Genomic DNA, 16659 nt, shown 5'->3' with positions numbered 1-16659 from the left:
TGGGCTATTTCGCATTCCTTGGGGAAGTGATAACCAATGATATCGATTTAGTGGTGCCTGCATATTAATGCTCGGCACAGAAAAGCTAAATTTGGGTGCATCATCTGGATGCAGCAGAATGTCAAAAAAACAATCCTTTAAATCAATTACTGTTAGATGCCAATTTCTAGGAATCATAAAAGGGGAAGGGAGGCCTGGCTGTAGGGGCCCCATTCCCTCAATTACCTTGTTTATTTTCCTCAAGTCATGCAACAGCCTCCACCCCCCAGACCGCTTTTTAATTACAAACACGGGTGAATTCCAAGGGCTATTAGATGGGACTATGTGTCCCTTTTCCAGCTGTACCTGTACAAGTTCTTGCAATATCCGCAGTTTTTCTAATGACATGGGCCATTGGTCTACCCAAACTGGATCAGAGAATTTCCAAGTCAGTTTGGGGGTGTCACGTGCCCCAATGACCCTTATACAAAATTTGACTGCATAAAAATTCCCCATTGAGATAGAACATCTCTCCCCCACAAAATCAGAGGCACAGACAACACATAAGGCCTGACAGTTGCCACCCTCCCCTCAGGCCCTGTGATCTGTACCAGGTGTTGGCTTTGATAGTTTTGACTGTTTTCACCCACCCCTGAGAGGACCTGGGGGACAGGCATTAATGGCCAGTCATTAGGCCATTGATTTTGGGAGATAAGACTAATATCTGTGCCCATGTCAATGAGTCTGGTTAAAATTAACTCTTTCCCTCTCAGAGACACTTTGCATCGGCACGTAGGACGTTCAGGAGTTATGCGCTGCGTCCAAAAAATTTGTGGTACCCCTGCTGAACCAAACCCGCCTCCCCTTTGATTAGTTATCGGGGGTGTGGATAAGGGGGCTGCTGGGAAAAATACAAGCTGGGCTATTTTGGTCCCTGCCGGGACCACGCAGGGGGGCTGTGGGGTCCAAGCCATGATTTTTATTTCCCCAACCGTGTCAGAATCAATAACTCCCAGTAAAACAAACAATCCTATTACTGAGGTCGAAGATCTACCTAGAAGCAAAGCATGGTGACCTGGTAGCAAAGGTCCGTAAATTCCTGTGGGGAGACAAAACACTGAGGAATTGGTCAACGTTACTGTATCATGGGTTGAAATGTCCAGTCCGGCACTCCCTGGGGTTGATGGACGTAGGTCGGAGATGGTCCGGTGGGCAGGGCCTGCACTGGCTGGAAGCTGAAGGTTGGTTCCGGTTGCGACAGCTGCTGGGTTGGCTGTGGGACTTGTGTCTTCACGCTTCGCCATCCCGTGCTGTGAGATGAGTTTCCCTGCAAAGGCTGGCCATTTTTGTGAAATTTAGAGCGACAGGAATTAGCAAAGTGAGGACCTTTCCGGCAGCGAGGGCACAAGTTCGGTGTTCTCGGGTTTTGTGCCTTTCGGCAGTCTTTTTTAAGGTGCCCGGGCTCCCCACAGCTGAAACAAACCAACTGCTTTTTGGGTATTATCTTTAAAGCGGCAAAAGCATGGGCTATGCCTTGTCCCACAGCTTGGTAGGTCACTGCTGTAGTGTGCTGCAATGTCCCCAGGCGGTTGCAGGCTTCTATCATTTGAAGCAGTGTGGGCTCAGGTTCTGGGGGCAGGGCTTTCAAGAGGCGTTTACAGTCATCGTTAGCATTTTCAATAGCCAGTTTGAGGAGCACAACTTCCCTGGCTTGATCATTATCAATCTATCTCTCCAGTGCTTGTTTCAATTTGTCCACAAACTGCATATAGGGTTCTTGGGGAGCCTGTTTAATATTTATGAAGGACTGTTGCGGGGGGGTTTTTGCATCAGGGACTTTAAGAAATGCAAAACGAGCTGCCTCTGTGATCCCTTCCAGGGCTTCTCTTGGCAAGGCAGCCTGGCCATTAGGATCGGTATGCGCTCCCTCCCCTGCTAACTGGTCAATAGTTAAAGCAACCAGGGCCTGGTTTGCTTGACCTGCATATGTTACAATTAAGTTCTCCAGTCTCCTTTTCCATTGTGCCATGAATATCGCATATTGAGTTGAGGTGAGCAAAACATTTGCTAAGGATTTAACATCATGAGGGGTCATGAGGTGAGTAGTGAAAGTTGCTCTCAACAAATTACTGAAGTAAGGGGACCCCAGACCATATTCTGCCGCAGTATGGCGCAGTTCCTTAATTTCTGAGTGGCCCAAGGGCTCCCATTGGGGATTCCCCCCCCTCGGGCCGAGTCCCACAGGGGCTACAAATATTTCTGCTGCAGTATCAAAGTCTCTGTCCTTAAGGGCTTTCTTTTTTATCCGTAACCAGTTGTTATGCATATTTGAAGGGAGTAAGTCCAGATCTTTTTCGGGGCCGGGATCAAAAGACTCCCCATCACTGCTAGAGTCAGAGTCCCCATAAGCGGTTAGCGTTCGGCGGCTCTGGGGTCGCTGGTGGGATCCTGGTGGGGGTGCAGCTGGCAGCTGGGCTGTATCCCTGGCGTTCGTCGGGGAGGAGGTGCGGACGGGGGACGGGGAGCGGGACCTGGGCAGGTTTCGGTCTGGCACGGCCTCCGGGGCCGTCTCTGCGGTGGCTGCCTCGCTCCCCCCCTCTTTTTTAATTGCTTCCATGACCGCCCTCCATGCAGGAAGCAGGTGTAGCTCTGGCTCGTGGCCAGGCAGCGTAGCCAGGTCGTAGAGCTTTACGCCGACCTTGTCCCAGTAGCGGAGAGTAAGAACAGAGGAAGGGGAGGTATCGGGGAACATGCGTGACACCCATTGTAGGAGCGACTTAAGGTCCTACTTAAGGATTGGGGATCCATGCTTGCTCAGCAAGCGTTGCATGGTTTTGTTAACATCTCTCCCGTTGGACACGTCCTGTCCCAAACCTTCAGTTCCCCTGGCTCACCTGTCACGTCCGGCGTACAGATGATCAGGGGCCCAAACGCGGTTCTTTCATCATCACAATCAGTTCCAGGGGCGTCGCCAATTGCCAGCAGATAGCCGGTTCTTCTCGGGTCATACGGAGCACCAATTATTGGCGATTGATGAGAGACGGAAGACTGATTCGGTGATCAGAATTCGATTTTACTCAGGTTTCCCAAAAGCTTATATACTATTTCAAACAGGTTAATAATTTCTACTACAATAATCAGGTTAAAAATCACACAAAAAACTCATGCATTTTACAACAATTCTTTGCTTGCAGAAGTTGATTCCATCTTCTCTCTTCCCGTAAGCAGGTGTAATCCCATCTCCTGTAATTTTCACAGTTCTGTTTGCTCCTGCCATGGCATCTTGGTTATCAAACTAGCTATGCTAATCAAGTCTGTTTGACTCTCTGTCTTGTGTATTCCCAGACCACACAAGTACCTAGGAACGGAATCTTACCTTGATCAAATGGTTTACCCGGACTCCATGTGCGAAAATAATCATCCTGGAGGGAAAGAAACAACCTAAGTTTAGTAAAGCATTAAGAAATCCATGAAAAGCTCACAGTATCATAAAAAACAGAAGAAGCATACCAACCTCTACTTCCTAGAAAAGGCAAGCAGCAAAATAAAATAAAAAAAAGAGAGAAAAAGATTACAGTTATCATAATGGGACACATTTCTTTAAACAGAATAAAACAGTGTAATTCAGAGGCCATTTGCATCACTCATAAAGTAAAAATGCTACTAAAAAATCTTACTAGCATTTGAAATAGAAAATGTCTTACAGTACTCACAGAGGTAATGTTTCTAACATTGTTGTTAAAATGTTCTGGTAGTTTTCCTGTCTTTTAACTTCAAAAGTATTAAAAAACTTAATCATATTTTCAGTGTATGATTTTTCAAAAGTAAAGCTTCAAAGTCATCATCAATAAAATACAGCTATTTTAAAAAAATGTGATTTTTAGAAAAATAATTTGCTATGCAGTTTTAACTGTATCAGATCTTCCATTTAATCAGTCTAGTTTGCTCTATTTTCTATGAATCATCTTCATAAACATAAAATATCTTCCTAATTCTGTCATCAGCTGTATTAGGCTTCAATTCCAAGAAGGAAAAACTTGAATTAAATAAATTGCTTTCAAGATTATGAGAAATTTGATAACAAATTACAAATTCATAGCCAAGACAATAGATTGATCTGCACACCTCAGATAAGAGGTGTCACAGAAAAATGGCTGGAATGATTTATTATTATGTCTTAATCCAACTAGCTATTATCTAGAACAAAATATTTAAAAGACTGTACGAAACATTTGAAAGTCTGTATTAATTAAACTTAACAAAACGCAGTGAATATACTGTCAAATCCAGCAGTTCTATCCCACTTGCTAAAAGATCACTGTAAAAAACCATCAATTTATACAAATTTAAACTACTGAGAAAATGTAAATCTCATACAGTTGTCAAAGCCACACAGTCAGAAGTTAAAAATGATCAAGCATCAAATATGTGTTTGAAAGTACAGAACACTTGTTGGGTTTTTACCCCAAAAGAAAAAAGTGGTTGCAGCCTAAACCATATTTGAGTGATTATGCTTAATTGCCGAGGCCGTCTCTACAGATTAATAGATTTTAAAGGTCCAAGAACATTTTAAAGTCTTATACAAAGTTGTTTATTACATGAAAGCATATATCTGAAGGTGCAAGAGTCCTAAATGAGCGGTCTCACAATCTTACAATCGGTTACGAGTATAAAGTCTTAGAAATAAAATACCAGAATAAACAGTAGCCTTAACATGGAATTTAACACAACATTCCAGCCCTAGGATAAAACAGCCTTCAACTCCAGACCCCAAGCAGGGTTCCCGGCCGTAGGGATCACAATAAAAGGAAGGGGTCCCAAGATCACGAACTCCAGACAGGGTTCCCGGCTGCGGGGATCGCAGTGACAAGAAAGATTCCCAGGGTCCCGAACCTGCGCAGAGTTCCCAGCCGCAGGGCTGCGGTGGCAGGAAGGGGTCCCAAGGTCCCGAATCCCAAACAGGGTTCCCGGCCACAGGGTCACAGTGGCAGGAAGGGGTCCTGGGGTCCCGAATCCCAAACAGGGTTCCCAGCTGCAGGGTCACAGTGGCAGGAAGGGGTCCCAGGGTCCCGAGTCCCAAGCAGAGTCCCCAGCAGCCCTGAACAGAGTTCCAGGGCAAGCACCACAAGGGGGAAAGGGAAAGGGACCCTGGGGCCCTGATCCCGAGTGACAAAGACTACAATAGATGGTACCTTTAGAATTCCATTTCGGCTTCCTGGCAGGGCTCCTTCCCCAGGCTGCAAGAGGTGGAGGTTGGATCGATAGATCGGATTGATCGATCGATACCTCCACTTCCAACCCAGAGGCTTTTTATCCATATGTTACAAATGCATATTTATACCTTTATCTACACACTACCCAATCTAGGTTCAATTCTCTAAGTTCGTAAAACTATGAAAAACTACGAAAAGCAGTATCAAAAACCTGCGCATATAGTATATCTATTAGTGCAAAAACTCTATCTTGCTAACTTAAAAATTCTATCTTATTGTGCGTAATAACTCCATCTTAGCATAAGTGAGAAACTTTATCTTATTTGCACAAAATTCATACCAAAAATTATAAACAGTACTCTATTTTTGTTATGTCTAAACTCTATCACTAGGCCTGAAGCTCTGAACTTCTACACTAACAATTAGGCACTTAGGGTATGTGAAGCTTAAAGCTGAAGCTTAAATCTCTATTTTATGTGTGTGTGACTTTATATATTCTAATTTTTCTAAAGGTTTTAATTCAATCCATGCACTTCTCTCTTTCTGTGGAGGATCCATGGAAACATGGACTCCAACACTTAATTAGTAAAAATGTTGTTATGAAAATTTGTGCTTTGAAAGAGAAAGAAAGAAATGAGCAGAATCTAGAAGTGCAAAATGGAACTGTATTTCTGTACCAATATTTAACCATTCCTTTACTCTGGTGCTGCACAGATTAACAATCTCCAAATCAGTAACTGTGATTTGCCTTTTTAATTACTGTATTTTTAAAGTAATAAAATACACACAGGCACATCATTTTTTTCTAATCACACAAGAAGTAAGCAGAAATTACAATTATGATAGTATTTTTCAAATATTCCTCCTAATAGTCTCTATCATGTTATTTCTATAGTGGTGTTCTGAACAGATTTGAACCAGCTGAAAGGCAATGCTCTTCCAGGAGTCAAACCACAGTGGCAAAACTTAAAATCTTGAAAAAACATCCAAGTGGCAGATTCTCTTTCTACGTTTACTAAAATAAACAATGTTTGATTGAGTCCATGCAGAAATTTGGGTTGTTATTATTAAAATGGCAAAAAATTAGAATATCTAGAACATAAAGCTATTAGAACAAAAGAGAAGTCATCTTGAGTGTGACAAATATCCCCTCTAAGGCAAAGCATCCTGCATTTTGCTTAAGGAAGACTGTACAAGTGGGGCTTGTATAAATTACATGTTCTCAAGTTGGCCTCAAACCATCCAGAAGACAAATCGATTCCTGTTCATCTCTGTACTGCAGACAACTTCACAGATCCCAAATATAATATCCCTCAGGCATTGCTAGAAGTCTTGCTGACTTACTTCTGTCTACAAAGCAACTCTATACCTTTCTTGTTACCCTTCTGTGAATCTTTTCCAAGTCTGTTTTCCTGGCAACTAGAATTGTGTAGAGCATTCAAGATAAAGCAGCATTATGGATCTATATACAACACAACACTATTTTGTTCTGTATTCTCCCCAATACACCTACCCCTCTATTGTCTTTATAGGTTGTGTCTGTGGATTTGATCTTTTTAACTGTATGATTGGAATGGTTTGCATGGAATTTTCTATCTTAAATCCAAAATATAAATACCCATAAACCATATATACCTATACTGATTTTCTTGAAGAATTAATATTTCCAATCAGCTGCTACTTAAATAAAATCTACTACTGGATATGTTAAACAAAATCCCTATGTGCCTCTACAAACAATTAAAATTGTTAATCAGTTGTCAGATTAAGTAAAGAAATTCAGTAAATTATAGTATCACAGTTTTACAAATATTCCTGAAGCTGTTTAACCTTCTCCATAAGAACTTGGCTTCCTCTTACATTCAGATCTTTCCTGATCTTCAGTCAGTAGGTTTGATTATAATAATGTTCAATATCCTCTGCAGAATGTAATTAAGATCATTATATAACATACAAAGCCACATTTTCATATTAATATAAAAACAGAATGAAGGAATACACAGTTTACAGTGAAGGCTGGGTAGCATCACAGTTATCTCTAGGTAAAGTATCCTTTAACAATCTATAAATGCAAAAGTCAATGTCTCAGGATCTCAAGACAGAGCCTAAGTCTTCTGAATCTCTTTGGGGTTTTCTTGTCTTTGTCCTGAGCATGTTAAAGGACAAGTTGTAAAAGTTTGCAGAATAAAGTCACAGATTTGTAACAGTAACCATACCACTTTTTCAACATTTTCCAGCTAAAGGTATTCATACATTTTAAACAGAAAACTCACCCTTACTGCTCTACTGGAAACTATGTGAAATGCCAGGATTTCTTTCAAGTGTCTCTTGGAAAGACACAAAGTACTTCTAAGAGCCATGGATGACGGATTTCAATGAGTTTAATATCCATGCCTTAAAATTATGCATGATTAAGCATTATGCTCATTCAGGATCATAGTGATGAAGTGTTTCTAAGAACTTAAGCTCATGCTACAAATATATATGCACTTTGAGACTAATAATTTTTTTTTTTTTCCTGAAAAGGTCTTACTATAAAAAAAATCTATGTCATCTGAAAATCTGTCAACTGTAAAAAAAAAGAACCAAAACAGCAGCTTAATCAGAAAATATATTAAAAAATGAAAAAAATATTCTACCTTGACCTTTTTTATTGCTTGTTTCTGGACTTCTCTCATTGTTAAAAAAGGAGCTATTACATAAGTTTTTAAAAAACACACATTTAAGTATGGTAAGAGAGAAAAAAGCTCCATGGAAAAAATCAAACAACAAAAAACCTAACCCATACATGGCAATGTAGTTATGCAGCAGAAGTTTCGTTTTTCAATAGACAGAGAACCTATGATCCTATTACTTTTCTTTCCTCTGCAGCACATTTGTTACATTATTTAACCAATCTCTCCTCTGCAACATTTTGAGTAGATGCTGCCATCACTTGAACAGAAATCTATATTCTAAAGAACATAGTAATACATGCTTGATGAGTGACTCAGAGAACAGCAGGTGTCAATGGGCAAGGAAGGAAGTTTCCTCACAAATATTTTCAGGCCAAGGTTGACCTAAAAAACTGGATAAAGAAAACTCAGCCCTTGTTTTGTATTCAACATTTTAGCTCTAATGCGGCCTATACAATAAAAACTATTATATTAAAATAAAAGCTGATTTGTAACAGAGAATCCACTAAAATTGAAGCAGTTTTCTGAACTTATAATTATCTTTATATTTTATTGAAATACAATTACACTGCTGCAGCACAGGGATACTGTTATTTATGTGAGTTACAAACTACCACTTCTAGAAGAAGTCTAATAGGCAACTGCACGTCAGGCTTCATTTAAAATAACTTTTCAAGAAACAGTACTTCTAACAGTTACTAAAGCAGGAAAGACAAGATTTCCTGAACACTGTTCAACAGCAAACTTAATTCTGCCTGTACAAAATTCCACTCAGATTTTGACTCACCATAATGCAAAAAATACATTATAGGGAGTTGGACTCCCTATTCCTATAGAGGGCTTGGTTTGTTTTTAACAAAGAAGAGTTTCATACTTCAGTATGTAGAGGGACACAGAATTGCATTTGACAATTTCAGAAGCAAGTTTTTCTGGCTGCACATGCTCCCTAAAAACTTTAAACCTACAGCATTAGATTCAGATTTTTTTCCTCACTGTTTTTAGCTCTTTTCTTATTGAGTATTTCACTCATTTTAATTTCAAGGAGTTCTTAATGGGCTTTCCATTCCAATTTTTCTATCTGCATCTCAAGTACACACATCTGCTTCTCATCCAACATGAAAGCTCTTTACCTCTTTTGGGCTAGGTCTTTGCTATTTGGTAGCTATGCTATTTTCAAACTCCACTTCAACAAGCCAACTCACCCACATCGCAGCTCTCCCCTTGCCTCAAGCTCACTTCTGCAGCAAACTTGAGCTCACCAAGTATCTCCCCCTCACATCTTTGCACCAGTCCAATAGTAGAGGATTTGGCTCATCTGCCCCAAACCTCCCCAGAGACTGTAGCATATATTTGTATCCTCAGTCTCACTGAAAGAGTTGGGGTAGGGTTGTCATCTGATACCTCTGCACCAACCTCTTCCCAGTGCCGGAAACAGAAAGCACGAAACGTGCAGAAATTATTTTCCACTTGTATTTTGCTCCAGGACCTTTGGTCTAATGTCAGTGAGACTGTCATTATCCTTAAATTGCTGGTCGCATGGAGAACTGTTACAGGAACAAAAGGATGAGACAACAACAAAGCTGCCATCATATGAGAAATACACCAGTCCTAAACACTGTAGTTTCCTTAAATAAATGGAGGCCATAGACAGCACACACAGAGGAGCTATGATACACACATATAATGAGAGTACTACCTCAAAACATAAACCATAACTGAGGAACCATAACTTGCACCAGGAAAATACATCATGCTTATGGAAAATTACTGGAAAATTACAGGAAAATTCCTCAACCTGAAACCCGAGCCAGTCTGGAATTCTCATCCAGGATGCAGGCATGCTGTTCAGCAGCATGTGGATACTCACTTGCCTATCAGATGCTGGTTTTCATCTCCGGTGATATGCACAGACATCTGATCTATCATAAGCCATGTGAGCACTCTGCTGTACAAATGTGGAGTGTTAGTTTAGCCTGTTAAATGCAGGATAGTGCACACATGAGAATAAGGCAGATACTGCACACCCCAGAAGCCTATTGACTATCACAGCATGTCACGTATCTCAGAACACCTGTGAAGGCAAGAAGCCAAGAGGGACCATGTGCTCCTTAGCACAGTTTTTACTAATTGTCCCAGATGTGTTCTATAGGTTGTGCTTGATCTGTCAGACCTTATGTGATGTCATATAGCTACAGCCCTGCAGTAGAACTAGGAACAGAACTAGTTCCAGGACGGCGGGGACTGTTGTATCAAGCACATTTTTTTGCTCAATACTTTCTTCCCAACAAGATCTCCCTTTTCTCATCAGCTGAAATACCTGTTATGATTCCCATAGTCACATTTAAGAACTGCACAGAGCAAGAACCCTTCTTCAGTGAATCAGTTTCAAAAAATAAAAAAAAGTTTAAAAAATTACATTTATTACACTTACGAAATTAGAATAAAACAATAAAAAAAGTCCAGAAGATATTTACAGGCTAGCACAACGGTGACTTCTGCCAGCCTTGACTGCAGATTAAGTCTCCCATTAGAAACAATTAGTTTAGCCAAAACCACCAGGAGTTCAGTGCTCCAAGTACTCAGATACAGATAAAGGCAGTGGCCTGTTACATCAATACTTCTGAGAATCAATGAGTCAAGATATCAGTTTAGTAACTCAAAGAACCAACATGAGAAAAACTCCAAAATAATGAACCACCCCAGAGATAATACAATCATTGTTCCTCTGGCAGAGAAAGACAATCACCTGCAAGGAAGATAGAGCCTTGCTGCAGGGCTCCTTTGCTGCCTGTCTGGCAGGCAGCCTCCGTGAGTGGGTGCCACACTGACAGGTGAGAGGACACGGCTTTGCTGCTCCATGCCAGCCTCCAGGGAGGCTGATGTCAGCCTCCTCTGGGGCCCCAGCCCCAGGGCTGTGCCACCCCTGACACCTGTATTCATGGGGCTGGCAAAGCACAATTGGAATCAATAGCTGCTTCCAGTGACTCTGGCACTCAGCTCCCCACATTTAATGTTTATCCTGCTCCCTTCCTTTGCCTCGTGCTTCCAGGACCATTGATGAAGCTGAGCTAGGAGCCACCACTTTTGAGCCCTCTCTGTTGCACAGCTCCCATTCAGTAAGATTTCTGTGGATGCTGTCTATTTGGTACTAGCAGCGTTACTAACAGCAAATTTGAATAGCACAGTATTTTAAATCACTTGTCAAGAAATACCAAATGCTCAATAAAGCATATATTCAGAAATACGGAGAAAATACTGAAAAACATTTTGAAAAGGAAGGAATTCATATCAAAGGACAAACACTGTAAGCTTCTAGATCCCAGTAAAATTTAAAACATTGTTTCTTTAAAAGTGCATCTCCTATTTTGTCATCATGAATAAAATAAATAATGAACTATCTTTTCACTACAAATACAAAAAGTTCTGGTCATGCTCCTCCTATTCTGCTTTCAAGATTCAACTTGTGAAGAAGGCCTTAAAATACATTTGCTAGACAATAGGATTAAAAAAATGACGACAGATGACATGTGAGGTAAAAACTATCCATGGGACTTTGATATGCCTGCTCAGGCATTTCATAGGCCTGTTGCTGTTCCATTTCCTCAAGTGCCACTTTACTAATGCATCAGCCAAGGCAACAAGGGCAAAAATTACTCCTCGATCCTCTGCATACAGTTCCACAGACAGCTAAGAGTGGCAAAACAGCACCAGACTATACAGGGAGCTCAGATCACATACGTGAGGCTGGAGGGAATTTACCTTGATATGTTGAAAGAGAATGACAATATGATTGTGAGGCTATGGTTTGTGTCTATAAAAAAAAAAAAAAGGTGAACTTTATAAAGGAGATCTCTGGAAACTGGAATAAACAGCTAACACCTTAAAGTGTAAAAGCTAAGAAAGAAATACTCAGTGCAGAGACCCACCAAGGGTGCTTACCAGCCAGAGAGCCTTGTACAACGAAGGAACAGTTTTCTGCACAAGGAGACAATGGGGGGTGTGGTGCACCTTCTGTATCAAATGCTGCACTATTCCACAAATGACAGGAGCTCATGTCATTTGTCTTTTCAAACCCTTGCCTCTCTCTCCACCCGCCTTTTTTTGTATAATGCAGCAATAAAAACTTGGATCATATTCAGGACAGAAGTCCTGCAAGATGTGAAGGACACTCAGAGGACACAAGGACAGTAATAGTGTAGATTTTAAAGGTCTACTAAATGTCTAAGAAAGGATTTGAAAAGGCCGTGGCTCTTATGCAGTTTTTGGAAAACGTTTTTTCAACCATATCTGACCACAGCAAGAGGGGGGAAAAAAAAAGTGCTACTCATCAATTTTCATTCATGAAGGTGAAAATTTCTGTCTTTTTAGCATGTCGGGGATAAAAACCTGGAATCACTTACAAAACAGATACTATACTTTTGTTGATTTTGCTTGTTTGTTTTTCATCCTGGAGAAAATTAATTACAAAGATAATCATGAGATCTACCATATCATGCCAGTTGCACAGACAGAATTTGGGTATGTTTCTCCCAGCAGAGGAGAAAAATAAAAAAAGGTCTCTCATGCTAAGGCTCAGAACAATGTTCTAGTCTACCTCTCATTGCCATGGAGAGAAAGAACACCTTACTGTGAAAACAGTCCAAAATGGAAGAAATTAAGGAATATAAAATATTATAAGAGAGAAATTAGTGTTATTGTCATTACAAAGCAAATAACGTGTCAACAGAAAATGGGATGGAAGGAAAACCATATGTATACAACAGGTTTGCAACTTAATAGAGGGAAGTTAAAATTACTGGTCTCAGTTCAAGAGTGCTACACAGATATTAAAAAATCAATTGGTATCTACAATTAAGGAATTTAAATAAGATGTCATGTAGTTTAACATCAATAAGAGAACAAGTATATAGACAAAAGAAAATAAGGTTGGTAAGAAAAAAAGAACTATATTCTAAGTAACTCAGTCATCCCTTTTGATTGGTAGGATACAAAGAAATTCCCACAGTTCTTGCCAACATTAGAAAATTAAAAATTTAGCACATTTAAGAAAAAGACAGAAGCACACAGAGATTTCAGGGTGATTCGTGATTTAGTACAGTAATGGTATTATATCGTGATTTGGGAAAATACACATTTCAGCAAGCAATATATTTCTGAAATGGGCTTAATTATTAGATATATTTAGAAAAGATCAGCTGTCTCACTGAAAAGAAATAGTTATTCTACAGATGAAAGGGATTTCACTGGTATATCTTAGTCTGTTTGTTTAAACAGAACCAAGTCAGGGTTCATTTCCTAGAAAAATATTTGCAAGCCGAATGTCCATTCCTAAACGGTTTCCAGAACACTGAACATGAAATAAAGGACAAAGTTCTACAGTAAGAAATGTCAGGAAAGACCAAGCACGAGTAAAGAAAGTCTCATTACCTGTGTTGGGAACTGATGAAGGAAAAGTTACCCTAAATTTAAGTCTAGAAACTTTTGAAAGAAAAAAGTCTATTGGCTAGTATCCCTGCTGCAGCAGCATCTTACAATGACCACTAATGGACTCTATCATAGTCTCCAAATTTCATTAACTAATCACCTACTCTTTACTTTTAGTTTTTTCAATTTTTTTTTCTTAAAATTTTTCACTCTTTTTTCTTTAAAAGTTACATTTTTTAATTTCAGTCTTTAGGGCTTCTCCAAATCTCAAGGACATCAGCAGAAATGTTTTCAGACAAGGTAAATATTTGAATGCTAACTCCTTTTCACTGATTTGACTAAAGGACTAGTTTGCACGCATCAAAATTAAAAAGCTATATTTATCACAGTGTTTGGATCTTAACTGCCAACTGCCAATACCAAATATCTGTGAACTATCACAATAAAATACCATGACCAAGACAAATTATTATTTAACAGTCAAAGAAATTACATCATGCTACTTTCTCAATGTTACTGTACCCCTAGCATCGTTCTCCTTTCCCATCTACAAGAGCATTCTGTTATCTCAGTTCCTCAGGTCTTATGTCAGGTTATTATGGACTTTAATCTCAAACCTACCAGATTCGGACCTTGTCAGGATGAGTGACAAAGGATAATCCCACCGGCTGCAGGAAACCCTGCTGATGCTTCGGTATGTGACACACCAAGTCCGTGCTGAACTCACAGAGGAGCAGTGTCTTAGAAAGGACATGCTCTGAGAAGCTTTTTTACGTCTGAGGGACTTAACACCAAAGACTTGACTATTTTACTTGGGCTGAATTCTTAGCAGCTGCAATTACAACTGACACAACTCCTCACACATGGGCGTGCACATGCACACACACTCCCTGAAAAGGAAAATGAGCCTTTTTGGTATCCAGTTAGGAAATTGCATTCTGCATTCTTGAGTTTTCCCTGTGCTTCAAGAACAGTGAGAGTCTTCAATTTGCCTTAAAATAGAATTGTATTGCTGAGCACTAAAAATCTGCTATGTCCTGCTCTAGAATGAGATTAATTTCAATGTTGCCAAAATGTTAATCATTTGTACAACATACAGTGCAATTTATTTTGGGATCTTTCCAAATTGAAGGCAATTTGTGAACTTCAGTCTCTTCCTAATCTTTCTTTCATTCTTGGTTTCTGAGTTAAGCCCTGGTGCTCTATACTGAGGATGACAAAACAGAACTCTCTACTCCTTCTTATAAAAAAGCTATTGTCTTTTCTGTTCAGAAATTTTCTGTAGTACTTTAATGAGACTTATCTTTGTTAAAAGGCTAAACCTAGCTAAAATGATAGAAGATCAAATTAAATGTTCTTTTTATAGTACCTCTAAACCCGAGTCTACATTCCTGTAAGAATCTCCACAGCTTTATGCTTTAAAAAAAAAATCCATTCAAAATCACCTTACCTCATTTTCCATTTTACTATATCAAGTTTCAAAGCCTAAATTTCAGTAACATTTCCCCACAGACTTGACCCAAAATCCACATATGCCCATTAAGGCTTTTCCAAATATTTTTTTCACCTTGAGACCAGGCTTCACCATTACTTTAATCACTATAAGAAGAAGACAAAAAAAAAGTCACAGTTAAAGTACAGAGAAAAAGAGACTTTGACACACAAGTAATTATAATGATTTGTTGAGCATATCCAGCCTGTCTGTTGTTGAATTTTCCATACTATCCTACACTCTTAACACAAAAAATAATTACTGATCTTTTAGCTGGAAGAGCATGGATTAACTTGCCACTACTTTTTCTTTAACACAGAGGATCTGTATTCAGAGCTTACTTCATGAGGAAACACCACTTGGCATAACCTACCTTATTAAAAGACCAACATTAAATAATACTTTTATCACCAATTAAACACATTCTCTTCTTTCCATATTACAGTGATGTCGCTATAGAAATTAAGTATTTTTCTAAACACAGTTTATTAAATATGGCATGTTAAATTCAACAAGGTACTATATATGTCTGCCAGTAGATTCCCTGCCCAAGTAAAGCTTGGCATAGAGGAGACTGATCTAGTTAAAAAACAGCTGAGACCTCCCATTTCCAAATAGGGAAACATGATTACGAAGAAAACATCATCAATAACTATTCTGTTAATTTAATTCCATGTTGATTCTGAAAGAAGTACACTATATAAGTGGAAGGAGAATCAGACTTTCTGTCTGCATGTCCTCTTTGCCTGACATTTCCTTGAAATGTTGACATTAGTATTTAATTCCAATTTATCGTGTAAAGAGCACAGGTTTTGCATCTATCAAGTAGACTGAAAGAGTACAGCAACCAAAACCAGAAGCACTTTAGTAGTAAAAACAGCTATACTTATAGAGAATGACAGCTCAATGCAGCAGATACAGTGCTAATGAAAATTTTAAAAACCCTTATCTACCATAACACTAATCTCTAAAATACTGCACGTATCATTGCCTTTTTCTGTCATGTAGGTTTTGCAATAAAAAAAGTTACATACCAAGACCAGGGATCAAATCCTTAGTGCCCTTACTGTGTGTTTCCCTACAAATTCTGCATGTCAAGTTGTCTTAGTTACGGTGGCAAACAAGCAGCAGCAGAATGTCATGGCTGTCAATGTACTAGTTACAAAAAATAAAGCAATATACCAAATCTTTGCAGTGAATTCAACAATAACAAGAACTACAGCTAACATTTAAGACCAGATGCCTGTTGTTATGGATTTTGGACGGCACAGAAATAACATGACTCTCCATGATGGTAAAAATGAGAGCAAACTTTATTCTTTTAAATTCTGCTTTTATAGAGTAGTTCGGTACAAAGAACATGATTGGTTATTCAGCATCTACACCTTTTAGTAAACAATTCTTTCCAGTAAACATGCTGGAAAAACACCACCTGCAGATGGTTTCTCACTTCCCAAGGTTTGTTTGAATTCCTCCTTTAGATTTCTCAGGATAACATGAGAAAGTTGCTCGTCTGCCTTTCACACAGACACTGGCATAGCCTGAAGCCTAAATTCAGACCAATGTCAGGCCCACAGATGCCAACTCCCTTCTTCAGTCTATGGAAATGTTCAGTAATAACACACTTTATAAATAAATTGCAATTATAGCTGAAGACTGTCTTTCATTATTCCTAATGGCCTATATGTACCACCTTCCTTCTGCTGAAAAGAAAAACAATGGCCTGAAAGGGCACTTGAGTACATTAAAAATTCAGTTCATTTCTTCTCAGTGATACTTTCAAGATAGGTTGAGTTCCCATCCTCAACTAGTCATATTTTGTCAGGATCAGGTGTAGTTCACTTTGGTGACAGAAGTAAAAAAAGCAAAATGTTTT

The 16659-nt window shown here is 39.3% G+C and overlaps 1 protein-coding gene across 1 annotated transcript in view; it reads right to left on the bottom strand.

Annotated features, from left to right (window-relative positions):
• Positions 1–16659, bottom strand: part of SPOCK3 (SPARC (osteonectin), cwcv and kazal like domains proteoglycan 3) — a 215418-nt gene that overhangs the window by 137477 nt on the left and 61282 nt on the right. The window contains exon 2 of the mRNA XM_063424260.1: positions 3356–3401. The gene's annotated coding sequence lies outside the window, so the exon portion shown is untranslated. The remainder of the gene's footprint in view (positions 1–3355; positions 3402–16659) is intronic.

The sequence above is a fragment of the Prinia subflava genome (assembly GCF_021018805.1).
Source record: "Prinia subflava isolate CZ2003 ecotype Zambia chromosome W unlocalized genomic scaffold, Cam_Psub_1.2 scaffold_2cwr_NEW, whole genome shotgun sequence".
In the NCBI taxonomy this organism is placed as follows: domain Eukaryota; kingdom Metazoa; phylum Chordata; class Aves; order Passeriformes; family Cisticolidae; genus Prinia; species Prinia subflava.
This window is presented reverse-complemented; position numbering and strand designations above follow the sequence as displayed.